The sequence below is a fragment of the Lytechinus pictus genome, chromosome 3 (genome assembly GCF_037042905.1).
Source record: "Lytechinus pictus isolate F3 Inbred chromosome 3, Lp3.0, whole genome shotgun sequence".
Taxonomy (NCBI): Eukaryota; Metazoa; Echinodermata; class Echinoidea; order Temnopleuroida; family Toxopneustidae; genus Lytechinus; species Lytechinus pictus.
This window is the reverse complement of record NC_087247.1, coordinates 19,210,069-19,218,756: the sequence shown is the minus strand read 5'-3', so window position 1 is coordinate 19,218,756 and position 8,688 is coordinate 19,210,069.

The window sequence follows — 8,688 nt, the reverse complement described above, 5'->3', positions numbered from 1 at the left end:
ACCACAAGGAGGACACAGCTGCAAAAGTAGGTTTAATGAAAGGAATATCGTGGTAATTATGATCCCCTATATAGCTGAAATCGATAAGACCATAGTCAAAGCATACAGAGATTTATGCATAATATCATTGTGGTCTACTAAATTCGGCAATCTAATTTAAGCGTGATATTATGATAGCCGCTGAACCATCAATATTCATCAGGCTCTCGGAGTATAATTTGCATCTTTTCATCAGGCTCTTGGAGTATAATTTGCATCTTTTTCTCGTTCCTCCATTTTGTATTTGCTTCTTTTTAATTTCAATATAGCCATCGCAATCATAATGGAGCTGTTTCATTTCAAGATTATGTTTTAAGTCTCTGCACATCTTTCATAACGTTTTCCGTTCTTCCTCCCAGAAATTCCCGACCTTTCGTTGGAGAACGCGAACGCTTATTTACGACGATAGTTGATTTTGGAAGAGACTTTTGGGCCCGTCGTCATGGTCGTAAAACTCTGTCCTGCAAAGCAAATTGTGTGACATGAGATTTTTTTTCGTTTCGCATCTGCAACGGAAACATTCAACATGCGTTTCGTGAGCAAAATTCTGGTTGCTACTATGGTAACAGCGATATATCCGATCTAGGACGACTTTCCAAAGCCACATTTGGTTCCTCCCAGAGCTCGAGAGGCCGCCCGGGTGGCCCACTTCCATTAAAGAGTGGATACCAGGCGCGACCACGCGTAAAAAGGGAAAGAGTGGGCAAGTACGTTACGTATAGGCCTATGTAACGTTATAAGGGTGTCAAAAACGATGTTTAAAATACTGAAAAGGAGGATACTTGTTTTCAATACTTGTAGGGTTTCACAAGCTGCATTTTCCGGCATTTTCATAATCTGGAAAAGCCTTGCTTCCCTTGTTTAGGGTGCTTTTCGAAACCGCATGGTCGTGCCTGGTATATCCACTCATCAATGGAAGTGGTCCCCCCCCCCCCCCCCGGGAATTCGAATCTAATCCCCCATTTCTGGGGAAAGTAAAACATAATGCCCATTACATTGTGTGCTCGAGGCATATCGTTTGTGTAGGAGTAAACAAAAGAAAAAAACCGTGTTCAGACGTATACATGTTGTGTACATAATTAACGCATGCGAAATGGTTTCGGCAAATGATTTGACCCATGGAATCAATTGCCAGAGATCCACCAATAATCCACATTAAATGCAATATCGATTCGATGGACTGTAATGATTTATATCTAAGCCTTAATTCGGTAACTTTTTCCTCACTCAATATGTACTCAATTTGTTTGAAAAACCACTTTCTTATCCATGTCATAATCTATTGTAGGTCCTGCATATCGAATATCTCCAGCCATCAGTCGTAATGTACATGCATGTATGGTGCGGGTGTCGCGGGAAAGAATTTTGCACACGAAAAGCAGATCTGTAGGGCCTGTAACCCCCCTGTAACACAAAGCATAGCATTGATTGTAGAGCAGTTTTCTACGTTTGATTCTATTGACTATAATGTACAATCAATCTTAAAAATCAAGTGTATGATTAAGGTTAACTTTTGTGTTAGGGGACCCTAATATTAGCGTCCGTGATGATTGCGAAAGGTGGCTATTGCAATAGATCGATACGCATCGTTTTATTTTAGTTTGATTTCCAGCAATATTTAAGGACGTATTTCATCACGTTTTTCGTATCGGTTAATATACCTATATACTATTTGGGCAAAAGCCTAATTTCCCAATGTTTTATCTGTTTCCTTAAGGACTTAAATCATCCTGTCTCAGTACACAAACATACAGGGATATACAACATCTTTAATGACTCTTCCAAAATCTATGGTTGTGAAAACATGTCGTGCTTTATTAAGAGCTGAAAATGAGTTGATCTGATTACCTTGAATTAACATCATGATCATCCGCAGAATTGGATTTACTTGCTTTGTATTTTTAATAATGCACTTTAAAATTGTTAAGCTGTGCGCATTAACGCTATGGTATTATAATACTAGTAAATGTAATGTATTTTATGATGCCGCTTATCTTGACTTATGAAGGCATCCATCTAGTATTTTAATGATGCCTCAATAATGTATTTACACTTTAGCCAGTTATTTTCATGACTTATTTGACGAATTGTTAAGGTGTTTGTCTTCGTGCTAAACCTTACGTAAAATATATTCAATTTAACAATTAATCACGTTTTTAATGAAAGTCTTTATTCTAAATTGTCTGTTTTGAATACTTTCAAGCTTGCATTTCATTAATAATAACGTTTAAGACATGCTCAAAATGGACCTAACTTTATACCTTGACTGATAGCATTAGGTATATAGCAGTATAGTTTAAACCCCTTCCGATAAAGGGAATATATTCATGGTAATTATTGAAAAGGGAATGATTTACCAAAATGTCGGGGATACCTTTGAAAGTTCTTGAATTCAAGAGTCCATTAATGCACTGATTTACGAGGCTGATATATGAATTCAGAAATTGGTAAGACGGCTTAGTCTCCGCCATATGTTGTGGTAATTAAACGTGGACTTAAAGACATACCCCGTGACATTTTGCCGTGCATTATTCGAGATGTAGAAAGAAGGTAGGATTGAATACGAGGGGAAAAGGAAACTGAAACACGAGGAAAGTAATAATGAGCAGAAAAAAGCTAAAAAGAAACCCGTAAAATTGGACGATGTATTAACATAATTAGCAGTGACGAGGGTCACGAACATTAAAACCATAAAAAGGAAAGATGAAAGCAATGATAGCAAATGAAATAAAAAAGGATTAAGCAACAAGAAATAACGCAAATAAAGAAGAAGGATGAATAGACATATACATGTAAGTGCGAAAACAAGGAGAAAAGAAAATGAAGGGACAAACGTACCGAAGACACATAACATGTTTGAAATTTCTTTTAGAATAACTATTAGAACAAACCATATAGGCCAATCTAGTCCTTGTGTAATATTTTCTTTTCGAGATCCACGATCATTGAATTATTCGAAAGACATTCATCCTTGTAAAACTATCGTCATTGCTAGAGGCAAGAGACAAAGTGATTTTCAACGGTCTTGAGACGGTGAATGGATAGTATTAAGGGCTTTCTAGACGGAATGCATGCAGGATCATGTCAAACTTAACATAAACATTAGCGTCGTACCGGGATTTAACGATACATTAGTTAAACAGAATTCAACACAGGTATTTCTTGACACCCACGGTCCGTATCATTACTTTCTTCGGTAGATGTAGAAGGGTCCAATGACTGGAAGCCCAGGATGGAAGCTATACTTCAACATGTTCAAGGTATTTATAACTAGGCCACACCATTAACTTATGAGGACAGTTACGATGTGTTTGTCACGTCGAGGGGTAGCTTTAGTACAAACAAACCTTGATGAGACATGAAACAACCATATTATTTGACAAGAAATAAGTTCTGCAAATGGTGTCATGGAATAATTCCCAGATGTTTGGATAGTATCCTCAGCGCGATCGACTATGTCGGCGGACATTTTCTCAACCAATCAATGGAAGCGATATGGTTTCAGTCTATGCCGATCCTTCATGTCCTTAGGATTACTTTTGGCTCCAGACATGTCGGATGTATGTTACAACATGACACATCATCGCGATCATAGGCAGTCATTAATACTAAAAGGGAATATGGTCGATATCAAAACGAAAACATTTGTTCAACTTTGTATCATAATACATCAATCAATGTGTGGCAAATATACTTTTTCATGTCTGACTCAAATAACCAAACCCAAACCTAACACATTCTAGGCCATTGAATGTAATGATTAAATTTGCGTACAATGATTTAGTGTGGGTGAGGCTTTCAAATTCATTTACTTTCTTCGTTTATCGATGCTTTAACCACACTGTTCAGATGAGGGGCGGATCCAGTATTCTCCAAAAGGGGCACATTTACCCAATGAAAATTTGACAAGCAAAAAAAAAAGTTGTTCACCTAAAATTGAAGGTCATTCCGTACGCGGAAAATTTTGACAAGCTAAAAAAAAGGTCCTCACTTTCAAAAGTGGGGGTACACAAAACGGAATATTTACATTACAATTTTTATGGCTCTCACAGGGGGGGGGGGGCACGGGCCGGATGTCCCCCCCCCCCCTGGATCTGCCACTGGCTGGGATAGGAAAGCGATGCAAATAAAAATAGAATATTTCTAAACCAAACCGCATGAGATTTGATGAAATTTTCAAAGTCATATATGTACATGTATATCTATATATAGGCCTATATTTATTTCTACAGGTTGTAGTAGAAAAATAAACTTTTCAAGGATAGGTTTGAAAGAATTAATTCCCCTGAAATGCACACCATCCTTTGCAGTGCATGTATTAAATAGGTGAAATTCTTTGATTAAACTTTCAGATTATAATCAGGTAAATTAAACATAATATCACTGTACAATAATGATAATCTTTTGAGCAGAGTCGCAATGCAAATTGCAAATAAATGATATAGAGAATCCACCGTATTGTACTGATACCTAGAAAGCCTTTCGAACCATGGACATCCCCATGCTAGAATGTTTGGTTACACACTGCATAATAATTTGGCTCCATCTCAGACTCCCGGAATCGAGCTGAGCAGGTTTTTAAGTACTTAACGTTCTTTGAGTATCAACAGGGCAGTATCTTATTGCGTCCTAATCATGGACGATTACGTATCATGTTACCTATACTTTAATCACTCCTGTCTATTCAAATTGTTCACTTGTCTCATTGGCATCAACCGTTGGCATTTTATTTCTTTTACCGCTCTCCTCCTCCTCTTTCATAATAATTATTGTTTCATTTTTCTCCTCAATCCCCTCCTTCTATACGCATAATTTTATTCGTATGTTACTCTCATCCCGTTTCCGTACTTCTTTCTTCATTTTGTTCGTATTTTGTAAAAAAAAAAAAATATTGTGCATCTCCTTTCCCACTGTGTCTCTCTTTGAATTATTATTATTATTATATCATTCTCAAAGATCCCACCAATTTTGACTTTATAAACTTATTTCTTTCTAATTGTAACATCTGCATCTTCAGCTTTAGCTATTGGTCCCCTAATCCCATGTAAACATAGACTTCTCTCTTAATTTGGAGCAAATAAAAAAAAGAAATCTGTATTGGAAATACGTGTGAACATCAATCCCTCCGCTCACTGAGGGATGTAAGATGAAAGTAATGATGATGATAATGGGAATCCATTCGTCCCACATCCCTCCCTCTCTTTCTTTCCTTCCTTCTTGGCGCTCACTGCCGATGGAACGTAATTCAACCGACTGAAGAACAGACGATAGATTGACGTCATACCTCAAGAGCGAGTGAAAAACCCTGGCCATTTTCTCGCTTTGTAACTCACTGGAGGTTATAGTGCGGCGCACCTGGTAAAAGCACCGCAGGGCCCCCGGGGTCCAGCGGTGGGAAGGAGGAGAGATTTGGGTATTTGGTGGCAGCTCAGATTGCCAAATATGATTTATCCTCCATTAATAAGATGTCGTTTGATAATGTTTGTGTGTTTGGTACATTTTAGTTGGCACATTTATTTGACGGGTTATGAAATATGTATATCAAAATGATAGGTTTTCAAAGAGAATGGTGCTTTCAAACTATGACGGTTTTGCAAACTGTATGTTCTAGCTCAGGTTTGATTAACTTGCCTTAAAGATACATAGTCTAATTATGCATGTTCTTATAACATCGCCTTAACAAATTTGTATATCTTATGACGTGGGTTGTTGTTGTTTGAAATGCAACATTACTTCCGCATCCCAACATACCCCCATTTATGACACCTGGGTTTGAGAGTAATGGCATATGTATATAAGTGCCGAGCCATGTAGCCTATTAATGTCGAAACACAAAAATAATAAAAAAATCAGAGAAAAAATCGGATGCGTGGAATCATCCATAGAAATAGATCGAGTCAAAACAATATTGGGGGAAGAGGGGGAGGGGCGGGGGTGCTCACGGAGCTAGCCAAACAAAGCAAAGGAACAAACAGGAGACATGCAGAGTGATATGTCTTTAAGAAAAAAACTGAAATTGCGACTTCGTCCTTTTTCCTCTAAGAGTTTCACCCTTGCATAATTGATGAAGTGCAATGACCCGGTAATGCACTTTCACTGTCCCCTCAGAGGGTGTTGTCGCTCTTAATTTTTCATCCTCAAATGCCTTTCAACTGGTCCTCAAGGAATAACTAGAGCTTTCGTTTAGATTTACAAGACAGTGATGGACCCCAATGGTGTTGTTCAAGATTTAAGAGAGAATAATTTGATAGAAATGGGATTGAGAGCAGGAATAAAAAAAAAGCAAATCATTTTGCGTTAAGTGACATGGTTTCATATTTTATAATGAATAAATCAATATTTTATCATTTTATGTTTTACAATTATTTTTATAACATCAATTAATATTTTCATGTATCGAAAGAATTATTTTTTTTCATTTATTTTTTCAATGTAAAGTCCATCCAATAAAACTTGACTTGAATGAATAAAGAAAAAACAAACAAGCATAACATTCAAAACCCATCGGAAGTGGCTGTAAAACGAGACATTATTAATGTTTATCTTTTGAACAAAACATAAATTATGCACATTGTGGGCTGTATATCCGAGTGAGAGAAATTAATAAGGTAACATATTAATTTTAATTCGTATTTTATGCTATGAAATATGAAATAGTTGATCGTTCCCCTCCAACAGTGAAAAACCTGGTTTGATTCTAATGGTTAAAATAATTATCACTTTCATTATTAAGATGAGGTGAATATTCTTTGACCTACAGATCTATTAAGACAAAAAAATGCAGTTATTCCATGACATTATCGGCATTTAATGTGCATGCAGAACTTACAAATTCAATAATTCAATTTGGTTTCCATCTGATTTTGATGAAATTTTCTTTGCTATGCTTTTCCTTTATTTTCCAAAGGCAATTTGTTGTTCGGGTTGACTTTTCGATTAAAGTGGATACCGTAATATTAATTACAGTTAATGATATAAATTTGCTTAGTAGCATAGTAGTCGCAGTAACACCAACAAGAATAGAGAATAAATGCATTGGCATTTATGCTGAAGAAAGATATAAATATACATTATATCAGCGTAAAAGTTAATCTATCGAATCTCCCCCCTCCGTCCTTCCCCATATGCACCCTCTTCCTAACGAAAAACATTCTTGAATGGGGGGGGGGGGGTTTATTTTATTAATATTAGTCAACTTAATTTTTATGCCACCTGCAACTGACAGTTAAAAAAATCATATTCATTATCAATCGGGAAGGATGAAGTATCATAGCTCATTATGTGATACCCTCTCCCCTTTCCCGGTAATCCTTTAGGCCTATTATCGGTCGATTAATTAAAAAACAAAACAATAATGTTCAAATTGCTGGTTAATGGTGACATCATCACAACACCTGAGAACGACGAAACCACGGGAGGTCATTCGATGACATGAAAAAAGCTCTAATTTGAAAACTAAAAAAAAGGTGTGCTATTTCCCCATGTGAGACCGCACCAGTTTAATAAACTCTTTCGATTCGCCTGGTATCTTGGAGTAAGATTTCACTGTCACGTGTGATGCGGGGGTTCTCGGCAAGATTTAATTAAGACCAAATTAAGAAGGATTATTGTTTGGTCTACCAGTGAAGCTTGAAATGGCAATGCGTGGCTGGAACATAGCGCCAGAACTCTCCTTAAAGACATGGTCGACTTTTAGTCTTAATGTAAAAATGTTGTACATGGAGGCCATTCCATAAAGCTGTTCGTATTTTAAATAACAAACACATTACTAAGCTGATGGAAATAAACATTACTATTGAATCGGATCTAGCACCATAAAGGGTCACCCGTCGTTATATATAGGAAAAATTATATGAAAAAGCAACCTGGTATGATGCTAAAAGTAACGGCGGAGTATACGAGCGTGGAACATACCCATTATTGTACGAAGCAACACATGCCCGAACCTTCAACTCGCATGTGCCCCCATCAGAACCTCATCATTACCCCGCCCTCTTACCCCTTTCCGCACTCAAAAGAATGGATTGAGATGGCAAGAGTGCCACTTCAATGTCACGCTCATTTTCTAAAGGCGGGCAACGACACTCACCTAATAAGGTGAATCCGCTTGTTTTAAAGAGAAATTGAAGATCTGCCCGAAGGCTGAAAATAATTGGCTCATTCCTGGAAACTGCTTCATGTTGGGTCAAACATGTTGAATTGCCACAGTGGTCTATTCTTATGCATTACATAGGCCTACATGTTATACATGTTTCTTCATGGTTGTGGGAGCGTGCAATCTGTTAACTTTGGGTAAAATTATCGTATTGTGGATATTTTTAATTTTGTGTCTACTAGTATACTCCGTTACCTGCCCTAGCTGTACAAAGCATAATTATGGAAATTACTGAAGTTAAGAAGTTAAAGGGCAATAATTACACATTACTTTCTAGGATTCCGGTAATTGCCCATTGGCCAATGGCATTTCGCTGATTCACATCTTAACATTTCGTAATTTCTCCTAAATTCAACTTTCAAAGAAATTTCCAAGTTGTTTTTTAGTTAAAATATTACAGATATGATTTGTTTTAAGTGTGTATTTGTTTTTATGTGAGTTAAGGATTGATTCCGGGGGGGGGGGGGGGCAGAGCGGAAGCATGTTGACAGATT